This window comes from Ambystoma mexicanum, chromosome 2p (assembly GCF_040938575.1).
Source record: "Ambystoma mexicanum isolate Mex_15411 chromosome 2p, UKY_AmexF1_1, whole genome shotgun sequence".
NCBI classification, from domain to species: Eukaryota; Metazoa; Chordata; class Amphibia; order Caudata; family Ambystomatidae; genus Ambystoma; species Ambystoma mexicanum.
This window is the reverse complement of record NC_090923.1, coordinates 627,023,452-627,049,085: the sequence shown is the minus strand read 5'-3', so window position 1 is coordinate 627,049,085 and position 25,634 is coordinate 627,023,452. Positions and strand designations below refer to the sequence as shown.

The following is a 25,634-nucleotide window of genomic DNA, read 5'->3' as shown; positions in this document are numbered from 1 at the left end:
TCTCTAAGCCGTGACACCAGAATTGAGCCCGCCTTATCAACTTTCTAATAGAATTTTTGTTTGCGATTTCACCTTTCTAGTTCCACCCAATGACAGTATTTCTTGTCTCGTCAGTTTCAATAATAACAGGGTGTCCTGTGTGCCATCCCTAGCGCCTTCCACCACCTCCTCCAGCTTAACTATGCCAACTTTTAGCAGACTCTCCAATAAGGCCCACTCCCTCTTTCTCCTGGCCCCTTCAGAGTGTATCAGACCATATCTATTTCCATGAACACTAAATTGTGATCCATCTACTCCACTGGTTGTATTGTACAATGCAAAGCCCTCTGCTCAGTGCCTTTACCCAAGACCAAATAAACATTACCAGTGTAATTGCCATGCAGGACTGAGTAGAAGGAGAATTCTTTCGTCACCGGGATCTTTAGTCTCCAGATGTACACCGATGCCTCAGTGGCAATTATCTTTGAATTTTTTCCCTTGACATTGAGGATCCCCACCCTTATATGCCCATTCTACAGGCCTGTATGCTTATTCTTAGACATTAGGTAAAACCCCTACTGCCAACTTTTTACACCTCTGCAAATCTGCCACCCGCCTCCAAAGTCGCTAGAATGGATCTTGAACCTCTAATTCAGCTTATCTCCACCCTGTGCGCTTTATTGTTCTTTATGTCTTTTCCTCCCTCCTCCTTGCACATGGCGTTTCCTAGCTCTGATTGTTTGCACCACATCCTTGGATGTCTCCCCCCTTCAGACCAAGTATCCTTAAATTGTTTCTTTCACGGTTTTCCAGATCATCCACTTTTAAGAGCAGGTCTGATTCTATACCTTCGAGCTCAATCAACATGGCATCATATCTCATAAGTAACATATCATGTTTAGTTGTTATTCATCCCTTGAAATGTGTCCTCCAGCACCTCTACTTTACCTCGTAGGTCAGCTATAGAGGGTGTATATAACCAGAAAGTGCTTTAATTTCTTGTATTATGCCTGCTATGTCCTTTTGGGTGGCAAGCAGATTGAACTCGACACTGCCCACCTGGGGGGGGGGGGGGCATCTCCCCCCCACTTGCCATTTTGTCTGCGCGTCTATTACTGCAGTCACAGCATAGTCTGCCTGTACTCACCCCCGCCCCTCCCTTTCCTGACCTCCAGTGTACGCAAGGCGTGTGCTTCTGTCTAAAACAACACTCCCTCCTTCGTACCACCCCGTTGATCCTTTAGAAGATAATCCACAGACACGCCCTGAGCCCGATGGCCTGCACTGAGCACCGGCTTCCAGCGATCCTGTCTTATCAATTGGAATTGAGCATAGGGACCCCAGCTAGTCAGTCTACTCAATGCAAGGGGGCCTTAAGGATACATCACTGAAGCTACCGTGGGCAGATGTATGACTGCACCTATCTGCCCCTTTCGCTGTTCCAGGTACGACCGCACTCTCCCCTAAGGGGCACACTGGCGCTTTGTTCATCTCCACCAGTTCACAATACGATCCAGACTCTTTTGTGGGGGCCAGATGGGCTCAAGAGAGAATTCTGCAGACACAGTTCACTGTCAGGCCCCTGAGCCATCGGGCCCTTGAGCCGTTGGGCACCGGAGCCACCTGCCCCACCACCGAGTGAGCACAATGCGCACTGCATGGCCCAGGGAGACGCAACTCTGTTGTCGTCCACACTCTGTCCAACGCTATCTCTGCTGTGTGAGTCCTCTCTCCAAGCCTCTGTGCGCCACCACTGCCCCACCCGTGGCTCACCTCTGCTCACTGTCTGAATTGGTACAATCTCCACATTCCTCACTCAGGCCTCACTCGGTTCACCTCCTCAGTTCAGCGGGCACTCCTGGGGCGAACTGGTTCTTCAACTTCCTCTTTGCTGTTCGGCTCATAGGGCGGCAATCCTTCCAGGCAAGCACTACTTATTCTATCGGGCTGAAGAAGCTGTGTGTCTGTTCACCTTCGTTCTCATTCCACCGATGTCTAAATTGTGCATTACACACTTTGCAGCAACAATGCAGTTTGTCCCACCTCTGTCACAACTCCCACCTCCGCCACCTACACTGGCTCCGCCCCTGTTCCCGGGACCCTGCTTTCCATGGCCTCTCTCTATCCTACAACCTACGAGGCTGCTCCACATGACCCAGTAAGGCAGTTCTCCGTTGGCTTTGGTCCTCTTTCCTCTCCAGTGTCCACAGTCCAACTGCAGGGTGTTCACACACTATGGGGGAATGCTTGTGGGTCTAACCCAGCAAGAGGCGACCTGCAATCTCCAATTACTCTCAGCATAGCACTCAATATCGTACAAGGCGAATTAGAGCAGAGCATTATGCAGCCATCTTGGCCCGAACTATGTGGGAGTATCCTACATTTTTATTTGTTTAAGAGGTTTTTCTGAATTCCAGGCATGCGGGGATGTGTGTGTGGAGGTTGGGAGGGGTCCTTTTTTCAGTTAATCCAGACTAACTGGTCAACATGGCAGAGCAGGCTGGCCTCAGACTCAGGAGGGGAAAGGAGCTAGTGTACGGTACAGACTCACCAAATAAAAAGATTGCCCCAACAGTATGTACTGCAATATCAAATATAAATTCTCTAATATCAGATTGTGCATAAATCTACATGAAGAAAGCAAAAATACCAGACGTATATAAAACAATAAAGGTGCCCAAATGGGCCACGACACACATTTAAAACGCAGAGAACACTGTTGCAAGGGTTGACAACATAATTAGGCACTTAATTATTACTTAAAGTGTGAAGGTAATGATGTTGGCTAAAACACACAAAACAGCCTTACAATTAAAATATGTTCAGAAAAGTTTAACCCAAGTTTCTGAACAAGTGTTTCAGCAAACGCCAAATGACTTACCTCCTGATAAAGTTCTTTCTGATTGACGCTGCTTCCACTGATTCCTCATCTATGACATTCTATCCACAGCCCAGATGATCTTCAGCAACTTTCCCACCAAAAATGTCTCTGCCCGACACCTCTTTCCCCCCACCGCAGGACAGGACATTAAAGCCAGTATATATTGAGGCATTGCAAGCACTACAAGCACATCTTTTCCAGCCAGACTATCAGTACAGGGAAACTATGCCTGGCGGGCCCCCATTGGAGCTATTAGGATCATTGTGAGATGCTGCGGGTGCATTTTGTAGATTACCTTGTTGAGCAGTGGTGTTGGGGGTATGAGGGGAGACGCGTACACAAATCTCTCTGACCACCTGATCCACAGTGCGTTGCCCTTGAGGCCTGTCTGGGGAAACCTGGATGCATAATCGTGGCATTGTGCTCTCTGTTGTGTTGTGAAGAAACCTATGTTTGGTTGCCCCCATCCTTTGAAGACATGTAAAATGTCTGTGTGTAACTGCCACTCGTGTTCTGAGGGAAGCTGTATGTTTCTGCTCAACCAGTCTGCTAGACAGTTGTGTTCCCCTGGAACATGTTCCCATAGGAGGAATAGTTTTTGGTTGAGAGAGCAGTTCCAAATCTTTTTGGCTAGTTTGGACAGAATTAGTGAGGACTAGAATTGTTATCCCCGCTAACGACTATTGAAACACTAGTAGGGCTTTGAAAACTGCCAGTAATTCTAGAAGGTTGATATGCTTCTTTAACATTGATTTTGTCCACATGCTGTGCACGTATTGATGGAGATAATGTGCTCCCCACCCTAAAAGCGATGCATCTGTTGTTAGAGTGGTCTCTACTGCAGGGTTGAGAAAGGGTTTTCCTTTTAACATGTTTTCCCTTGACCACCACTGCAGTGCTTCAACTAGAGATTGTGAAACGACCACAGGATCGTCCCAGGGACCGCTTGCTTGAGACCTCAATTTCACTATACAAAACAAAAAGATAGCTAACTCTATCGAGACGCCCCTTCCCCAGCACACCTTTGTACGGTCTATAAAGGCAATATTACAATAAACATTAGTTGTATATTTAACAAATAGTGAAGACAGATTTTCCAAAATTAAAACCCAATGCGCTCTGGGAAAAAAAGTCCCTTCTTCAGGTGTAATCTGTGACAATATTTAAAAAAAAAAATCAAGTAAATATTTCAATTTGGAAAACCTATCTGGACACGTTAATTGTAAACAAAATAACGTCAACATAATACACTGTTGTGAAGTTTAGACACTTAAAGTGCAATATTAATTTTATTGCATTGGTGCTCAAAGAACATTACATCTGCAAAGTTTAAAATATGTATAAAGTGCCCTGCTAAAATTAAACAAAGCAATATTGCCTGCACTAGGAAAAAAGACAATTGAGAAAACCTGGTTTTACCAGGCGTTATGGACGGGGCCCGTTAAGGTACTTCAGAGCTAATAACAGTACCGCAATTTGCGGTACCGTTATTAGCGCCTTCCCATTGAGCCCTATGGGGGCTGAAATGGGAATGGCTTTTTCAATGGGGACGTACCGGTCCCGCAAAGGTCATAATAGACCGGTAAGTCCCCATTGAACGAGGGCGGACTCGATACCGGTATTGGACGTAGTCATGGCGCTAATAGCACCATGACTACCTCCAACCTCGTAATGAGGCCCATTATCATTTGGTCATGGACGTCTGCTTGCATTCACAGTAATTTGGTTATATGAGCCTAAACACACTGATCTTAATGATACATATGGTGATCCATTCTTGTATGAAATGTACATCACATTATAGTGATATCGTAACCATATTTGTTGTTGTATACAATGCTATGTGATGTCACTTCCTGTTTTGTCAATGGATGAAAAGTTGTGTTCCATCGCTTCCGGCGATATCAATTCGGGGTGGGGGTCAAATGACATCCCTTCCTGTGATGTCATCAGGGGGTCAAGTGTCATGTGATGTCACTTCCGCTACCCCTGGCATTTTGGTGAAATGACGTCCCTGTTCCCTGGGGGTTCAGATTCCCACCCGCCTGGCAGATATTTACCAGTTAAAATACCCCCCCCACCTCCCTCAGGGAGCTGGAGAGGGATCTGGGCCGCTGGCTCCCACAGGAGATCTCGCTTCTGGGCCACATCACGGCCTGTAAAATGAACCTGCTCCCGCGGTTCCTTTATGCTTGTTCATCTTTACCCGACTCAATCCCCCTCCCCCCATTAAGACGGCTCCAAAAGAAAATGCTCAGGTTTATCTGGCGAGGCAGGAGGTCGCGAATTCCCCAGAGAACCATGTTGGGAAGCTCCAGGCTAGGCGGTTTGGAGGTCCCCGACCTTCGCAGGTATCAGACAGCAGCACAATTATCCCATATTCAGGCATGGATTCTCACTTCAGGGCGCCCGAAATGGGTAGAGATAGAACAGTCTCGCCTGCCTCTTCCCCCTCCGTTTTCTCCTGCACATCCCCTCCCCCCTGCGTCGCACCTGGCAGGGGGTACGGTCCTCCACTAAGCACCTGGTGAGGGCCTGTGATTGGGCCCTGAGACAAGGGGGCACCCCGAGGGGGCTGGGCCCCTCCTCCCCCATCTTTCACAACCCAGCATTCTCGCTGGGAGCCTGCCCCCTGAACTTCCAAAATCAGGTGGTGGAGGCATTGAATCCCTGGGACAGCTCTTCGAGGAGGGGCATCTGCGCTCCTTTGATCAATGCAAGGAAGCTTTCCAGCTAGTGGGAACTGACAGGTTCACCTATTGGCAACTCTGCCACTGGGGCTCCCACCCTCTGGACTCGACTGGTAGCTACTCGAGCCTTGACCCCACTGGAACTCACTGCAAAAGACTTACCAGCTAGAGGGAAGATTTCTACCCTCTACAAGTTGATGCAGGAAAACCCACTTGTCACGAAAGCCTCCTATATGACCCAATGGGAGGTGGAACTAGGGCGCACCATGGAGGACCAGACTTGGGTCGATATCTGGTCGAGGACCCACTCATCCTCCCCCTGCATTACCAACTAGGAGTCTGCCCACAAGCTGCTTCTACGGTGGTATTACCCCTCTCTTCGTCTACACCATATCTCTCAGACCTGGATCCCCAATGCTGGCGGCTTTGCGGCCTCCCAGGGACACATTTCCACATGTGGTGGACATGCTCAAAGGTCAGAGTTTTGGACCCAATGCCTTGATACAATAAACGAAATTACCCAAGCAGTGATCCCATTGGTTCCTGAATCTATCCTCTTGGGAGTTTCAATCCCAGGCTCATATCCAAGAACAGGCAGGAAGGCCGCCTTCATAACCCAACTTCTGCTGGCAGCAAAAATCACAGTGGCCCGTACATGGAAATCTGTCAAAGGCCACCTGATGGCGCTTTGGTGGACTAAGCTCTGTGATATATTGATAGCCGAGAAAATCACAGCGGCCAAGGCAGGCACTCTTCACCGGTTCTTGAACATTTGGGCGCCCTTTCTGGATTATGACCGCAATCTTCCAGCATTGACTTACAAACCACGCTTAATTGCGAGGGCGTTGCACTCAGACGGGGAGGAGGGTGCACCCAGTCATGCCCTACCGAACTGAGAATGACCTGTGTTTCATGGGAACCTAGGGGTGGGGGCTTGACATGCTGTCTTGAGCTGGGAGCATTGCGTTGTACTTAACTGTTAATCATATGCCTCCTGTGCGCTGTTTTTAATAAACAAGTTTTAAAAAAAAATGCATGAAGCCAGCATGCCAAGAAGGAGCATTGCCTTTTGCATGATTATGCGACGACTGGCCACATAATGAGGAATTTGATACAGCATGTTTTGGACTCTTTCGTTGGAGGGAAAGACTAAGGTGTCCTGTGTCCGAATTAGGGCACAGACGGAGGAATTGTTTACCTGACCGGGGACGAGACTTAATTTCTTCTCATCGATTGAGAATCCCAACTGAAATAAAAGGTTGATTGCGCCCTGAGTGTGCTGCTGACATATTTGTGGCGTGTCTTATTATGGAGGGACCAGCTCTATTGCTCCCTTTTGTAGCAGAGACTGTATTTTGGCTTGGAGAATTTGCTGATGCTCCAGGGACATTTTCCTATGTCTTAGCGGATGGTAACAAGGTTTTTCTTGAAACTCGATGGAATAGCCTTTGGTCACAGCCGACAGCACCCACTGGTCTGTTGCGATTCCCCTCCCATGCATAGGTGAATTGAGAAATGCAACCTCCTACCAGGGAAACGGTGGAGTGAACCTGAATCGGTGTGTCATTGTTTTGTAGGGGCTGTAGAGCCTCTTGTGGCTGTGCCCTGAGGCTGACCCTTTACTCACTTATAACCGCTTTGAAAGGTGGCTTGAAAAGGGGTAGATTGGTGTGGCTAGGCGCCCCATTGGAAAGGATGGCTCCCCAAGAGCCTCCGACATAGTGTGGACAAAGAATGCTCAGTATCCCTCTCCCGATACTATGAGCTGACAACAGAGGCCTGAACTGGGCCGTGCCCTGTCTGGTGCTGTAGGTGGGCCCTTTTCGGACACTGGATGAAGCCCAGAGTCCGAAGATCGGACCTGATGGGGTGCGGGCCGCTCACCCATGTGATGGCTCCGGCTGGCGCAGTACCAGCGTTAGACCCGAGATGCGGCCCTGCGGCCGTGACATGAGGTGGAGGTGTCTGAGTCATCCCAGTGCCACTGTACTGAAGCTCTTAATGATACTCCACATGGTGGTACCCTGATGTGGGCATTGCCAGCAGCACAGCAAAACCTTTTGGCCCCGACAACTGGGGCCATCTTTAGCCGCCCCCCTGCCCCGGTGGCCATTAGAAGTAGTAGAGTGCTGCGCTCGCATACCAGGGTTCCACTTGAAATCGGAAGGAGCATTGGTGCCGGCGAGTGTGCAAGGGTTATGTGGGTGGTAGGATTCGGGCCATCAATGCAGTGAAGTAAATACATTCAGGGCTGACTTTGGGTGTCATAACTCAGTGTGTAGTTAATCCCCCCGCCCCTCCCCCACGAGGTACCCACACCATGGAGGAGGACCTGGGTCCTCAATGCAGTGAAGTGAGTACATTCAGGGCTGACATAGGGTGTCATAACTCAGTGTGCAGTTGTTGGGCAAAATTGTATGCAGTACCCTGTGGGAGACTGCAGCAGCATTTTCCTCTTGGCAATAGTTGGTATAAGCATGTACTACGCAGGTTGGTAGAGTGACTAAGCAGCCAGGCTTATCTCAAGAGGGGTTAATGTGAGCTGTAAGGTTGTAACACAGAGTTTCACAATGGCAGTTATTCAAACACACACTTAAACACAAGGTTTCTTGATAAAACAATTATCAATATATTTAACAGTCAGTTGAATAAGCCTTCTTTAGAAGGGAGCAAAACATGCAACACATTAAAATATACTTCAAAACACACTCTTATTTTCTCTAATCAGATGATACCCATTGAGGGAGGAACACAGACATTTCCTACACCCTCAGGTGACTTAAATAGCTAGGACACTGAGGACATGGATTTATCACTGGTACATTTAGAGCAATACTGTGTTTGGTGAAAAGGTTAGATGTGGGAATAAAACAAAGGTTAACAAATAATTCATGAACTGGTAAGTACTCTTTGAACCCTCCAATGCAAAGTTAATTTACCCTTTCCTGGGGGAAAGGCAATAGCACAAAGTCAGAGGTAAGAAGAGTCTCTCAGGGAGCCAGGACAGCCAATGCTAGTTGAGCAAAGTCGAGGGGAGCTGGAGATCTTCTTGCAGGCAAGCAAAAGTCTTGCATAATGTTTTTAGAAAGGTTTGTAGAAATGAAATCACTGAAGGGCCACAAGCTGGGAGGCTTGTGAGGGGCAAAGCTGCAAGCAACTCTGGAAGGGCAACCAAGACACGTCTCAACTGAGAGCTAGCAAGGCTACACGACAAGAGGCAAGTCCTTAGTTTTACAGTACCTTTGGTTAGAAGAAAAACGACTTCCAGCTGGCTTCTGTTCCTATGCAGGTCTGCAGATCCTGTGTTCCTGGGCCTCAGTCGTGGGGACAAGAGGGAGGACGTCTGGGGACTCCTGCACTACGAAGGGAATGTCGGCGGAAGCAATGGGCAAACTTCAGATCAGCTGCACTTCGCGGTTTCAGCTCCTTGCGTCTCTTGCAAACAGCACCACCGCGGTTCTCGGATACCACTATGGACTTTCCTCACATCTGGGGTCCAGCACTCTGTTGAGGTGGCTCAGGCTTAGTCCTCCTTCAAGGGAGTCCGAAGATCTTCCTGGAGCTCGGGTCTGACTTAAAAGCGATGCACTTGTTCCTGTCACTTCAGTTCCTGCAGCAGCAATGGAAGTACAGTCAGCTCAGCGAGGATGTCCAGATGAGTTAATTTTGGGGATGATTGTTCCCACCAAACCAAGGGGGGAAGTCGCCTGTTGCAGGGCTTCTCTAGTCGAGGCGAATTCGGAGCTTTAGCTATGCAGCAGGGCTTCACCGGGCAAACCAATGGTCCAAGAGTTGCAGCAAGCGTCTCTTGCCAGTAGTTCTTCTAATTCTTTCGTCTAGTGGTCGACTCTGCCTTCCAAGCAAAAAGCCTCACCTTTTATGCAGGTTTCTTCCATTCATTCGCAGCCTAGCGGTCACTCACACAGGAGGGTGGCTGTCCTACAAGGACAGCCAGTCGGCCTATCACATTTGGGTGCATTCCTGTAACCAAGGGGATTAAGCACAGGGAGTTTCGGGTACCTCCCTCACTTCCTGCCCCTGCCAGACACACTGGAGCCAGAGGCGGACTTCACCATTGAATCCCGGCAACGACAAAGGGACCAAACCTGGTTTGGCGCACAGAGTAAATCTCAAAACGGACCTTTCCAACAATAAATGGCGAAAAAGAGAAGATTGGGGCCATTTTGACAAAATGGGCACCCATGGGCGTCTTACTGCAGCTGCAATTGCAGCCCACGGTAAAAACACACAATGGTAGGAAAAAGTAAACCACTGCCACCAGCCATTAATTGTAGAAAGGGTAAAATAAAAATGTTACATGAGAAACTAGAAAAAGGGGATACCAAGTAACCCCTCCAGAACTCTATTCACTTCACTGCTCTTGGAAACAGTAGTTTCACCAAGAGAAGGTATTTCAACCATTGGGAAATCCAAGCGATTTCCCTGCGTCACTGCACTGAAGAGGCTGTGTGTCACAATATAAAGATGATGCCTATGGAGTTTGTCAAACTCCAAAGTCACAGAAAAATACATGAGAGAATGGGAAAAAGATCTTACTCTCTCTCCAGGTTAGAAATGAAAAGTCCTAAAGTCTAGCAAAAAGAGCTGTGGGGTCTCCAAGGTAGAAGGGAATTAGCACATTTCTGAGAATTCTCCCTAACAGCAGTGTTGCCTTGGAGGATAAGCATGATGACGGGGAGAATAGCTCCCACAGGAATAATGTTCGGATTCGGGCAGTGCGAGATGATGAGCTTCCAGACTTTTTGGCGGATCTCTTTTGCTGCATCTTAGACCTTCCTGCAGACTCGGTTATCGAACTGGACAGAACTCACCGGATGAAGTCCTGGACTTCCTCGCCCCAAGAGAGGCCTCCTGATGTTCTTTCTCAAGTGCACTTTTTTAAACTGAAGTAACGCATAATTTCTGTGGCTAGATCCTCGGCGAAAATGTCCTTCCGTAACATGTCTCTCTTTGTATCAAGACTTGTCCTCCACTACTTTGGTAAAAAAGGAGAGCGCTGCAGCCACTTACTGAATGGCTGTGGAGTAGGGAGGTGTCTTACAGGTGGGGGTTTCCTACTGCACTCAATTTCTCATACCGAGGGAGGCGATGGCCGGTTCGATCATTGAAGGAAGCACAGAGTCTGTCGAGGAATGGGGAGGTGGTTGGTGGGCCGTCTGTGGAGGCGAGAGGGTGGGAGGTGGGGTGCCTGATGTTGGTTCCCAGACAGGAGCGGTCACAGAAATTGGTGAAGGTGGGCAGAGGGAGGAAGGTGAAAGAATCAGTCAGAAAGGAGGACGGAACACAGGAGAGCACAGGGGCAACACGCTGGTCTTAGAAGCAAGACCATGCAGAGCAACAGAGGTTCGAATCCCAAATCAGCGCTTAGAAACTGAACTCGGGTACAGTATTAGGCACGTTAAACAAAAATAATTACATTAAAAGAAAAGACATGAATGGTTTTGTAGCCAGCCTGGTTGGTTTCAGAGGTTATGGTTGCTCTAGTGGGTGGTTCTCTTGGCCCATGTTAAAAGTTGTTGGGGGTGGGGTTGGATCTTTTTGGAGTGGGGTCAGGAGAACTGGGGTACAGTTTGAGGGTGGGGTATGTTGCCCTCCAATGTCCAAGTGCCGTACTAGCTTTCGGGTTGACTGATTCATACTTATGGTTGTGAAATGTTTACTGTTTGTATGGGAAGGGTGGCTGAGAGTGGGCGATTAAAGTTGCAAATGTTTACTGTGGGTTTGGTGATGGATATGCACTACGCCCCCGCTCCTAATTAAATCCTCAGACAGCTCCTGAAACAAATGCAGGAAATTAAGACAATAGATCTGTGACCTTATTGCAAATTTGCATGACAAGATAGAGGATACACTCATTGTATTGGGGCCAAGGCACCCACCAGGGACCTGCACCGAGGCCGCAAAGAGACATCTAAGCCACGAGACCTGTCCTAATTGACCTTTAAACTGGGCCAAAATCGGTCCTTACACGCAACACCTCAACCAGGGAGGGGTAGTGGTTCTGCAAGGCAAACAGAATGTCATCTGCGTAGAGAAATATTACAGGTCACACCACCTACCACAATACCTTCAATGGATGCGTTTTGCCTACAGTGAGAAGCCAATGGCTCCATGCTTGGAGCAAACATCAGCAGAGACAACGGGCAGCCTGCCTTCTACCCCAAGCTATTGACAGACCGGATGAAAGCCGCCCATTAACCCGGAGGGAGGTTGAATGATGATTCCGATAGATGGCCATAACCCATTCGATGAACCCTGGACCAAACCAGACTTGAAGTTCTCTAAAATCTTGGATGGACTTATTCCCAGAAGTACAGACACTGATCAGACTGGGTTTATTACGGGGCACAATGCGAGACAGGTCTTGAACCTATTGGAGGAGGGGCAGTTGAGATACCCATAGAGGGAGCCGTCCTTCCCGTCACCAAAAAGGAACTGAAAAGATCTGTCAGAAAGGAAATCAGCAGAGAGCAAAACCTCTTACAAAAGGGAGCCGTAAATCCGTCTGGACCAGGAGCCTTATTTTTCAATGTCTTGATAGTTCCCTCAACTTCACCCGGCAGTATCAGGACCTCCAAGGCCACACATTCCTCAACCGACAACTTCAGCAAACCCACGCTCTCCAAGAAACAAGCTTTAGCAGCCAAGCTGGCCTCCTCCCGAAATACTGTGCTAAAGTGAGCCTCAAAGATTTCAATTTTTTCAGCTTGACCACACTGCACCATACCCTGATCATCCCGCAGGGTCAAAATCTTATTTCGGTTCTGGAGTTTCATCAATTTGGCTACCAGTATGCAATTAGCATTATTCCCATTGGCATAATACTGCCTGGTCTTTAACATTGCCTGCACAGTCCTATCTGTTAGGTGGTGTTCTCGTTTTTTATGCACTATTCTCAGTGTGCGGAAGTCTGAACGCATCCCTACCCTTTTGTGCTCACGCTCAGCCTCCTTGACCTTCCCTTCTACACCCAGTTGGACCATCTGCCATTCCCAGGAGTAGGCTGCAGATTTGCTAATTAACTCCCCCTGACCACCGCCTTCATGGCATACTGGACAATCTTCAAGAAGGACACGAGGCACTATTCTCCTGAAAATAGTTGGTTATTACTTCCTCAATCTCACAACACAACACGGGACTCCAACACTGAGCCATACCATTTCCATGGGCGCCTAACCTTCTCCGGTCTGACCACAATCAACAAGGTAAGCAATACCGGAGCATGATCCGAGAGCGTCTTCGTACCCATTTCCAGTGAGAGATCTAATCTGGAAAAACCCCTGTGAACATACAAATGGAAAGGGAAGTCCTTTCCACCATGGAACAACCTCCAGGCATCCACCAGACCATGGTCTTGCTGCCCACCAGGGAGCTATCAGGATGATACGGAGGTGCCGGGCCTCCCTGATCTTGCAGATTACCCTGCGGACCAGAGGGGAGGGAAGGCATATGCGTTTATGTTGTTCCACTGGATCTGCATCGCGTCGCGTCGCCCAGAGAGCCCCTGCCCTGTCACTGCCAGGACGCAAACTGGAGGCACCTCCTGTTGGACCAGGTGGCGAAGAGATCCACCTGCTCCACCCCACTTGTTGAAGATCCCCTGGAAGGACATATTCGTCCAACTGCCATTCATAGTTGTCTGCACCCAGGCTGCCTGCCTCCAGGTTGGACTCCCCCAGGAGGTGGATTGCTGCCAAGTGCATGTTTTTTTTACCAGAGCCCACTCCCAAATGTTGACTGTTAGAGTGCAGAGGGGCGGAGAACTGGTGCCACCCTGCTTGTTGATGTATTAAATGCTGGTGGAGCTGTCCGTTTGAATGAGGATCACCTAGCCACTCGTCATCAGGAGGAAGGTTTTGAGAGCGTGCAAGATGACCATCAACTCGAGCCAGTTGATGTGGGCCGCCTGCTCCTGACGGGACCATACGCCATGGACACTGTGGCTGCCCAAGGTAGCTCCCCAGCCCTCTAGTGATGAGTCTGTGGTTATGGTGACCTGAGGTGCTGGAAGACGAAAGGCTTGCCTATCTGCAGGTTGTTGCCTGTGCTCCACCAGACTAGGTCCTGGTGGAGATGATGTGGGATGCTGACCCGCTCTGCTGGGAACTACTCTCCCGACTCCAGGAGGCTGCAAAGTGCAACTGCAGTCTCCTCATTTTGAGCCTTGTATGGGGCACTGCCAGGAGACATGCCACCATGATGCTCAGGTGGTGTTGGTACCATCATGCCAAAGTCACTCTCAGCTGAGAAAAGGCCCTGCAATCTTGTCCGCTGAGGGGAACATCCTCTCAGACCTCGTATTCCAGATACGGCCCAGGAACGTTAGACTCTGCGTGGGTGCTAACTGTGACTTCTTGAGATTGATGGAAAATCCCAGCTTGTGTAGTGTATCCATGAGGGTGGAGGCAGTGTGCTGGACTCCCTCAGGAGACCTTGCCCTGACTAGCCAGTCATCTAGGTATGGGTAGATGTGATGGCCCTGAGTAGGGCTGCAACAACATTCATCTGTCTTGTTAAGACCCTGGGGGCTGAATTTAGGCCAAAGGGTAGAACCTTGTATTGGAAGTGACATCCCATGATCCTGAACCTCAGAAAGGACCGATGGGTTTGCCAGATAGAGACGTGTAGGTAGGCATCCTTAAGGACCAGGGAGCAAATCCAGTCTCCTGCACACAATGTCTATATTAGCACTGAGGTAACCATCTTCAACATTTGGAGGAGAAGGAAAAGGTTCAAGGTGAAAAGGTCGACCACAACTCTCAGGCCAGCTTCAGCTTGGCTCTTTTTGTGCATGGTAAAATTCATGAACAGAAGTCCAGACCCTGCTTAGAGGCTGGGACTTCTTCCACTAACTGACTCTCAACAAGCGAGCGTATTTCCACCAACAGAATTGCTGTACCAATCTGTGGGAGCGAAAGGGAGGAGAGAGGAGAAAAAGGGATAGGGAGACGGAAGCCAGTAGATACTACGGAGAGGATCTATGGATCCGTGAACCTGGTCTGCCACCGGTGAGCGTGAAGGGCAAGCCTGCCCCCCACCGGAGACTTGTGGATCCGGATGAGTGGGTCACGATTTCTTGCTCTCCTAGGCTGGGGCTGAGTAGGGGGACTGGAAAAAGCCTGTGTGAGCGGTCTTGTGCTGCTTGCGCCTGTGCTGGCTCGGGGATCTGTCTGGTTACCTGGACCGTCTCTCTTGGAAGACCCTAAAGCCTCAGAAGGACCAACCCTTGTCTGAGCGCTCGTGCGGTTTATATATGTTTTAGGGGTGGACTTTGTGAGGATCAATAAAGACTTAGCAGAGCTATTCTTTTTCTTATCGAGTTCCTTGTCCATTGTTGAATGGAACATATTACCCCCCCTCGAAAGGAGGGTCCAGTATAAGTTCCTGGACATCAGGGTTAAACTTAGTCGCCCCTAGCCAAGCCGTCCTTATGTCGGTAGCAATACAGATGGCACGACCTGAGGTTTCAATGTGAGCCACTCCATTATGTCATATGCCACTATTTTGGCTTCAGCCAGCCCAGCCTTGAAGCGAGCCTGGCTTTGCACAGGGAGTTCAGGTAGAAAGTCGGCAATCTCCCGCCAGAGCCACTGGTTAACCGCTGCAAGCCGGGCATACGCATTGGACTGGCGCAGATGGAGAGTGACATTGGAATAGATTTTCTTTCCAAACGCCTCCAGGATCTTCTCGTCCTTACCCAGGAGTGCTGAGGCTCATGTAGCGGAGGACGATAGAGGCTTAGAGAACAGTGATGCTGCCGCCATCACCGAGGAGTGTGGCTGGGGGTGCGCCAACAGTAAGAGGGTGTCCCCTTTCATTTGCCTAAACTTGGCGTAGAGACGCCGATTGGTATGCTGGGTAGAATGTGGCTTTAGCCATCGTCCAGCAGGGTTAGTCCAGATATTGACAATTTACAATCACTACAAGTTATTAGCATGGGCAACACTCAAAGCACAAGCCACCCGGGACACATGCCTTGTTAAAATGGCCCATTGAGTCGGTTCCTGGAGACAATGAGTCATCAGGGCCAGTTCAAAACCACATAACTGCATTCTCGATGCATTGGATATGTCACGCAGTGAAGGCAAAAAGAGTATAGTCACAAGAAAGTTGAAATATATGCTCCTAAATAAAAGGTCACCGATCAAGTACGCTACAGAGGTCGCAGATCACATTGTTGATCAGCATATCTATCTCTGTGCGATCACTGAGTAATTGCTGCATGATTCAGAAGGTCCTGCCTTCACTTTGGCGGTACCTGATGGCTATAATATCCTACGGAATGACGGTATGCATGCTATGGGCGGTAGGGTAGTTTTACTTTACAATCAAGCACTGAACATTCGCAAAATTGAGACCGGACTAATTCAAGACTGCAAAGTAATATGGGCCAAGTTTCAAGTAAACCCTCATACTGCAATTAATGTGTTTGTCATCTGTAGACCTCCCCACAGCACAGCAGACTTTGTGACAGACTTCAGTGACCTCTTAGCCCACACGTTAAAGCCCAACACTAGAAAGTTGAATCTAGGGGAGATCATTTTGGATACGTCAATCAATCAGACACGCCAGCCATGTTGACGAAGACCATGCTACTCTATCTTGGGTTTGCCCAGCAAACTACATCATGTACTCACGAAAAAGGAAAAACCCTAGACTGGGTTCTATCACAGAATATCAGCATCAAAGAAGTACATAACACACAATGCCCATGGTCAGACCATCATCTTCTGGACTGGATTAGGTCTATTCCCCAATGTTGAGGGAAAGCTGTAGGGTTGCTTATAGAAATACCTGTAAACTCGCTCCCTGAGCTATGGCACTACTCTTTATGCCCATGACGAATGACTTGACTAACTTGAACTTGGCCGAAGAACGCTCCACCATCTTTCATGAGACACTGGAAACAGCTGTTGAAAGTTTAGCACCCGTTATTTTAGAAGCCACCTGACAAAAAATTGTACACTTCAGAGATTCATGTGCTCAAGAGTAATATGCGTTTAAACAATGGGAAAAAAGTAAGTCCTACGAGGATAAACTCCTTTATTCCTTTATACTGAGATGGTCAAGGCCTATAAAACATCAATTTCTAGTGCCAAAATTAAGTACTATGAGCATTGCATCTCCGGGGCAGCCTCTAGTTCGAGGGAGCTTTTTAATATTCTTAAAGAACTGGAGACTCGCTGTTCCCCACCCTGTCAGGTTAAATATGTGAAATGGTGCAATGGTATTCAAGAGGCTATCTTGGATAAACTAGACAACATGCAGGAAAACATCCACTGTAAAAATAGGGAGTATCCGACGGACTTGAAGGACACTGCAATGCCCAAGACGTTTCCGGAGTTTGCCTTTCAGCTTATCTCGGAGCAGCATCTAACCTACTAATTGCAAGGTTGATGTCTGCCCGGCTATCACAGTAGAAGCCTGTGCCCCACACCTGGTCCCCCTTATAACGGAACTTGTCAATGCGTCTTTTAGGTAAAAAGTTCCTAGTTCCATAAAACAAGCCTGGATTTCCCCATTAATAAAAAAAACATCTCTTGACCCTAGCATAGAGGGCAACTATCGGCCCATTACGAATGTGCCTTATCTGTTAAAGATCCTAGACAAAGTAGCACATCTACAGATCGAAGCATGGTCGCACATGACATCCTGGGGCCCAAACAATCGGGCTTTAGAAGAGCTCATAGTATGGAGTCTACTCTTCTTGAGCTCAAGATCAATATATTGCAGTCCATGGCAGAGGGCAAGATCACCATGCTGATGCTTTTGAATCTCTCTGCCGCTTTTGATCTTGTGGATCACTCTATTCTGGCAGAGAGGTTACGGGTCTCAGCAAATTTTTGTGGTCCAGCGATTGAATGGGTCAAATCATTGTTGACAGATCGTGGAGCAAGGGTCTTTTTCGAGGATGTCAGTTCACTGTTTTATGCAGGGTTCCGCAAGGCTCATGCGTGGCACCCACTCTTTTTAATATATTCATGCTCCCTCTATTTGAGCAATTCGATGAACTTGGAGTAGTGTATGCCAAGTATGCGGATGACACGCAGTGCCTTGTGCCCCCTTACAGGGGATTACACTCTGAACTCTGCCTCCATGAGCTCTACTTACAAACTTTTTCAAACATGGATGCAATTTAATAAGCTCGCCCTAAATAGTTCCAAGACAAAATTTATGATGCTAGGCACTGCAACACAGCTGAAGCAGCTCAATCCGGAGTACCTTTCTTTAAGAATTGCAGATTGCAATATTGCCACCCAGCACAAGGTGAAGACACTTGGGGTGATTTTTGCTCAAGAACTGTCTATGAAAAAACAGGTTAATGGTCTTGTGTCTAGCACTTGTTACCATCTGAAGCTCTTGGCCCAGCTACAGCCCTTCCTTTCATCGGCTAATCGCGCCACAGTTGCGCAAGCCATCATAGGAGCTAAAGTGGACTATTGTTCCAGTCTTCTGCCGGGAATTTCCAAACAAGACACGACCCGGTTACAAGTGATTCAAAACAACGCAATGTGTATTGTACCAGGCCTGCAAAGGAGAGACCACATCACGGCTGCCAGGAGAGCCATACATTGGCTTCCCATTTGCTGCCGTATTACCCATCGTGTGATGTGCATTACTCACAATTGCATTTCGGTGCAAGCCTCCCAAGCATTGGGCTAGCCATATTTCGCACCTAGCGGCTCACAGAGTGTTGAGCTCGAACACCACCTTCCTTCTTGAAACACCAAGATCTCATCTTACCTATGTGGAGCATAGCTCTTCTTTTCTGTACGCTACTCCACGGATGTGTAATGCCCTTCCTTTGGATCTCAGATCTTGTACTAATTTGCAGCTTTTTAAACGTAGCCTGAAAACTTTTTTTATTTGAGTAAATCGCAGACTACTATAGCATGTCAGTTTCTCCCTGACCTCTTCTGATTCTCCGGATTCATGTTTTGTTGTATTGTCGTCTTGGCCCCCCTATGCCTCCAGGCTTTGTCTTGTGCGCTGTATAAATAAAATAAATAAATAAGGATGGTACCCATCTGTGGGGACCTCATGAGAGTAAGGAACTTCATGAATAACCGGTCTTCACAGGCCAGAGGAGTGCTTGATGGAATCGGCATAGGTGCAGGGTCCTGAGGTTGCTGAGACCTAGGCGCGCTCTGTCTCGCTGTATGGGACGAGGTTTATCTACCCTGCTAAGTCGATTTGGATATGCTGTGGGCCAAGTGACCGGCATTGACCAGTTCCATCTGGAAACTCGCTCCCCTACCTGATCCCCAAAGGGAGTTGTTGTCGGGCGAGCCGCCATTTTGTCTGGTCCGGTGGCCATTTTGTCTGGCTGCATGCCATGTGCCTGCGTTGTGGTACTTGCTGGGCTGGGACTGGCGTCCTCCAATACGCGGACCGGTGGAGGCCTACCCTGCACCTCAGGCAGGGGCCTGGTAGGCGGAGTGCCTTTGACTGTGGAGCCGGTAGGGCTGTGTACAGGCGCACCCTCAGACATCAGTCCGGTGTAAGGGTGTACACCCTCGGGTTGAAACCCAGTAATAGAACCTTGTGGTCCCTCAGCAGAATCACTGGTAGGATTGTGCATCCCCATGTCTGGTGGCTGGTAGCTGGAGCAGCCTCAGTGCTGGTGCTGGTTGTAGGATTGGTTAGGTCCCTCCTGCTAGTGCGCTTCCTGAGAAAGGAGTCGCCTTTGAGGGGTGCGGAGGAGAACAGTGCACCGACCTTGGGTCTGGTCTTCTGCTTCACGAACGCTTTTAGGTCCTCTGGAGGCGACCTTCCGACGAGCTCCCTCCACCAGGCTAGTCTGTTCTTGAGGGCGCGCGCATTGTCAGGGCATCGCACACGGTACAGGCGTGGGCTGGGCCAAGGCAGTGGAGGCAGAGGGTGTGAGGGTTGGACGTTGGGAAGGGATACTCGCAGGCCGGACACCTGCTGAAGGCGGCCGTCATCGACATGCGAAGGGGAGAAGCGCAGTGCCAGAGGACAAAGCGGCACCTGACAATTGAAAGAGAAAAGGAAGACAAAAGTACTTCTCAGGGGAAGTGTGTGCAGAATTACTAGGCCAGAGGCCTAACCCAGGAGCGCTGGTGAAAGCGGTCTGTTCCCATCAATGCGGAAAAGAGGACTGAGGAGTGGCGCCTGTGGGCGGAGTCAGGGGAGCGCATGCTCCCAGGGCCACGCCCCAGCGTGCATTTAAATTTAAAGGGGAAGATGGTTTTTCTGGTGAAAAAGGTACCGTCTCCCGTCCCTAGCGAGGGACACCCCAAACAGTATGGAGGAGACGGGACGTAGGAGTACAATTTGAACTCATTTACTAAGATTAGAATATGATAGTAACATGGAAACTAGTTAGCAATAGTAATTCTTTATGTTAAATCAACTTGCAGTGGGAAACTGACCAGCAGAAATTGCTTGTGTTTTTCTTATTATCACTACATATTTGATTACATATGTTAAAACAACATAAAAAAAAATTCAAATGTATTTCTTCACAATCGGTCTAGAATAGCATAACAATACTAATGCACAAATGGGAAAACTATCCCTTTTCCTTCCATAGGCATTTGTTGAAATATTCATTGCTTGGAGGCCAAATCGAAGGGCGAGACGTATATAACCTAAGAAGGTGAGAAAAGTAAACCGCGTGTGATATAATCGAATTTGCTAACAGATACCAAGTCTCAATGAGCCACAATTCTTTCATCATGGCACAGCCAACTCAAGTGGCTATTATACTTTCATTTTACTTTAAGTATTCGAATAACATAAATCGGACTTACTACACAATTATTGAGATGTGTCAAAACAATATTAAGGTGAGTGGAGAGTACAGTTGAGGGAGTCATTCCAAATCACACACTCAGTAATTTATAATAATTAGGACAATGTACCAAGTCAGGCAGCGGTCCGAAGTTAAAATTCCCATTTCTATAAATAATAGCATTATTTCAACAAATCACTAATTTAGGACTCAGCAGCAAGACAAATATTAACATTAACAGCACTGGGTGAAGGGACAGATCACCTCCAAATAACTTATACAGTCCTAGTGTGGATTTTATGGAATTGAAACCTGTTATACCACTATCGGTTTGCACAGGTACAAACTGAAATATTGGTGATGGAATAAATTAAGTTTAAACATACTATGGGATCATCCTAGTTTGAACTCCTCTAATGTGATGTTCTAAATGATATCTTCTATTTTGCAGGTACCTTGCTGTCGACAATTCACATATAATTAGGAAGTCTTGCCATTATTGTTTGTACTAAGATACAGCCTTGAGAAAGACCAATAAGGAATGTCGAAACACGTGTTGACAAAAGGGCAAAATTAGGATGCGGTAAAAGGGCAATATTGTGATGTTTTTGAACAATACACACATTATTAGTTTGTATGCATCTTGCTGAGACACTATTGCTAAAGGGCACAATTAGGATGTTTAACAACACAGGATTACCAGTCTGTTTGTAACCTAATGAGACTTTATCCAATGAGTGGGGATAATGCAATTTTTTATTACAACTTATGAAGAGTATACTCTGTGAGAATAACAGTTAATGACTGGTCAAAAAAGTACATCATTTGAAGAATGTAAACATTAGAAGATTGGTGATATGTTATGGAGACTGAAAACTCAATACTTTGAATACAACTGCTGATGAGGCAACTTTATGAATAAAAAAAGAATTGGTCACTAGTACCTCCGGTTTCTGGTTTTATTAGGGTCATTACAATATGTTAACATAACCCAGACTGATGTAAAGGGTGTAATATTGTTACATGTTCAGAATTACTAAAGGCAGCAGTCTAGCCTTAGTACACTGTCCCGAGCAGCAATCACACCTATCAGAGTAATCCATGCACAGTGTTAGCTAAATTTAGACTGCCATTGTGATATAATTCTCCTATACAACAGCTCTGACTGAAGTGGTCCTCCGGATTCCATCTCTTATCCCTTGGCCTTCTCCATGAACTGTACTTTGCCAGAGGTGAGTTGGGTTTTTCTACTGTACGACTTTCCTTACTGTGTACACAGGGTCGCTTCTGGTGATGTAGGGGGCCCTGCGAGTCAGCCTATTCAGGTACACAAATGCACTCAAAGTGGGGCGTAGATTGTATAGTCCCGATAGGTGTGACGCTATGTAGCAACGCCAGACGATTTACCCTGCCAGTATGCCTATGTATAAAAGTGTTGTCTGCTTCCAAGGAGGGAGGAATGGACTTCCGAGTGATGTGATTTACTGAATCAAGCCTCCCAGTCCAGGACCGGTTCTAGTTAAAGATAAAACAGATGCCAATAGGAATTGTTATACAATGCTGACAACAAGTGAACTAGCTTAATGCAGAAAAGGAATTTTATAAAAAGATGAAAATCTGTTCTAGTCCAAAAAATACTCTGACCCCCATTGTTGTTAGTCTCTCCACGAAAGCTCATTATTAAATGGAAGAATTGGAAGGAAGGGTTCCTCAAGATCATTGCTGTACAGCAGAACCAGGTGACTGACTCGGAGGCATGACTGCTAGAGCATTTATTAAATCAAAAAGGAGGCCTAAACTCTCCATCAGCCTTCAACGCCCAAACCGTACTCAAACAGAAGTAAAAGGGTGCTTGTCAGGATGTCCAACAAAGTCCCCAGTCCAAAATCTAAACTAGATCCTCCTGTCCCTCTAAAAAAAGAAATAAAAAAACATGCTTTGTGAACTACCAAATGAAAGGGATTGCTGCTGGCTTCTGACCCTCACCCCTTAGTCGCTTTACCATAGGCACAGCCTAGGTTCACATTTTCAGTCAAACACTTTGTGGCCTGCTGGGGGGCCATCCCAGGACTCCAGTGAAGTCTCTGGTTGTCCTCCCACTATAGGTTTCTCAGAGTCTCTCTCTTTTTAGGGAGTCTTTAGTCTTTCTTGCTTGCCCTACTTGTTTTCTTTTCGTTCAGTCTTCTCCCCACTCTGGGGCTCTGCTTCTTCTCAATCCCCACTCTGGGTTTTCACTCCTTTCCCCACTCAGGGCTTGTTTCTTTCTCTCGTGCCACTCCAGGGTTTCTCAGTTCTCTCCCCATTCCGGGTCTCCCAACTCTGGGGCTTCTATGTTCTCCACCCCCCATTCTGGGGCGTCTCTATCTCCCCCCGCCCGACCACTCTAGGCCTTCTCCGATGTCCCTGCCCCCACACTGGAACTTCTGCGTTCTCTTCCCCTTTTGTCCCACTCTGGGGCTTCTCCGTTCTCTCTGCCGCTCTGGGGCTTCTCTGCTCTCTCACCCAGCTCGGGGCTTCTCTGCTCTCTCACCCAGCTCGGGGCTTCTCTGCTCTCTCACCCAGCTCTGGGGCTTCTCTGCTCTCTCACCCAGCTCTGGGGCTTCTCTGCTCTCTCACCCAGCTCCGGGGCTTCTCTGCTCTCTCACCCAGCTCTGGGGCTTCTCTGCTCTCTCACCCAGCTCTGGGGCTTCTCTGCTCTCTCACCCAGCTCTGGGGCTTCTCTGCTCTCTCACCCAGCTCTGGGGCTTCTCTGCTCTCTCACCCCGCTCTGGGACTTCTGTGCTCTCTCACCCCACTCTGGGGCTTCTGTGCTCTCTCAACTCACCCTAGGGGTCGTTTCTTTCTCACTCCCCACTCAGGGGCTCCTCGGTTTGTTCCCCACTCCAGGGCTTCTCTCCATCTTCCTTGCTTAGCCACCCACCTCCCGGGCCACTGGCAGCAAACTGTACCTGCTTTTGATGAGTGGTCGATTGGTTGTGGAGTATGCCCGTGACTTCTCTCGCCACAGAGCAGCTTATGTGACCCATCAACTGGGCTTTGCATCGGCAGCTGGCGATTCCTCTGTGGCTTCTTATCGGGTCTTTGCCTCAGTGCTGTGAGTTACTTTGTTTTTAACTGTGTGGTCAGTCCCCTGCGCCTTGCTGCAATCCTGTAGCGCAGACCGCCGGCCTGGATGCAGAGTGAGGCATTCTCTCTCCCCTATGGGCCACACCTCCTCTGGGCGCTGTGGTGCAGTGTAACTCTGCAGGCTATGCAGAGCAGCTCTTCTGATTGGTTCTTTCAGTGACGCTCCACCAGGGGGCTGCTCTATTCGCCTCTCTGCTGTTTTCCATGAGGACTGGGTGTAACGCGGACCAGAAGCAGAGACAGCCACTGCAAAAGGGATTATAAGGTTATCATACCCCATAGCTCCCACATATCCCATAAAGGTGTTATAGTCTGGAGGGGGGATGAGGGGATGATGGCTTGTAACCCTCTGAGGGTCTCCTACCCCCCCTATCTGGGGGGGGGCACCACATACAGAGATATCCCACTTATCCAATCCCCTTGGGGTGTTAAGCATTGCATGCTCCCCTCCCTAGTCCCAAGGAGAGAGGTGGCAATCTCCTTGGAATCATTACATTTAGCTGTGTATGTCACAAACTAATCAATGACAAAGGATGCTTTGTTGTTTCACTGCCTTGGACATCAGGGTCAAGCTATTCCTAGAACTCCTCCTCTTTGGCTGCACAACCGCCACTCTTTTTTTTTTGTCTTGGATCTTTGCACTCTGCACTCGCACAGCACTTCCCAAATATTCCCACACAACCATCTCCTCCAAAAATGTGGGTTTGCCCTTGTAAGCCCATGTAGCAACCCTGACTTTGTTTCCCTGCCAGGTGAAACCGCTGCATTTCCTAAACAATTCAATAAATGAAGGCATGCTCACAACAGAAAAAATACAACCTGCTAGGGAAGAAAGACCCAAGACACCATTGCAAGGATAATAAGTATTTACTTCTACAAAATATAAATGCATCAGCAAAGAACTCTGCTGCTGCCGAACGTTCTGCCAAATTGGGGATGTGCAAGCAAGCTAAAAGGACGCCTGGTGTCATCAATGTCGTCATTACATACAGTAAAGACCCACTAGGCTGGTTGGAGTGACCCTATACATGGGTGGCCCACTCCATAAGGAATACTAGTCCATTGGTTCCACCTTCTTGCCCGTCTTTGTCCACATGGGTGCTACTGGGCTTGTCATCTGCGATAAAACAGAGTCTAAAAAAGAAATTACTTATTTCGAAAACAATGCTACTCTATCACTGTAATGGTACACCTGGCAGACACAGATGGGCCCAGGGGGAGAGCCAGGGTCATTACAAATTGCATAATTTCACTCACTCCCTGATGCGCCAGCAGCCTCTAAGGTCCTTCACCCTTGTTTTGAGCTATAATTTCATCCCACCCTGGTGCCTCACAGTACAAATCACATGACCCAAATGTGAAGGCAAGATTGCCTTGCTTTGTGATCTTTTTGATCAATTGGAGCTCTTACAGCTTTATGGTTGGTGGTCGGGCCTAGCTGGCACGGTAGTATGTGGAGGTGTTAGCATGAAAGCATAGGAGGGTTGTAGTTCTGATGCAGAGGGGCTGTTGGGGCTAAGGGCCATGCTATCTGTATTGTGGGATGTTAACTGCTAAGAGGCGCTCTGCCCCCTTCTCGTGGCCTTGCAGAGCATATTCTTCCTGGGGCATGAAAGACTGCAGTCTTTGAGACAATAACTTTCTGAAGCTCACTCTTGGTGTGAATTAGATATATACGACTAATACAAGCCTAATACTAACCCGTTTGTTGCTTTCGCTGCGTTTGGTCCTACGTTCCAAAATGGCTGCCAATAACTAAGATGGTGTTTACACTTGCCTGTACCATGTAGCTCCTAATGCATGCACTACGCAATTGTGCACTCTCCTGGATGCACGCCCTCCTGCTCCCTGTTCCCTTGAAGTGTGGTTTGTTTCTCATTTGGAATCGCCTAGGGGTGTGATAAGACCCTTTCTCCTTCCAAACATTCCCCCTTTCTTTAATTCTACATGAACAAATTCCCTGCATTGCTACCCCCACTTAACCCCCAGTAATCGTTCTCTTCCAATATCTGTACCCTTTCTAACCGTTTACCTTCCAAATATGGTGGCAATCCCTCCTTAGGAACCCATGCTTTACACAAGATGTGCAAACTTGCTCCAGACTGGGTATACTCTTCAGGGGGGCAAGTCATGTATATACACATGCGATTGAGACTATAGACCATACCTTCAAAGACGA

At 48.1% G+C, this 25,634-nt stretch overlaps 1 protein-coding gene across 2 annotated transcripts in view; it reads right to left on the bottom strand.

Annotated features, from left to right (window-relative positions):
- The window catches only part of RBM6 (RNA binding motif protein 6), a 1,836,548-nt gene that overhangs the window by 159,757 nt on the left and 1,651,157 nt on the right, over nt 1-25,634 (bottom strand). The window lies entirely within an intron of this gene.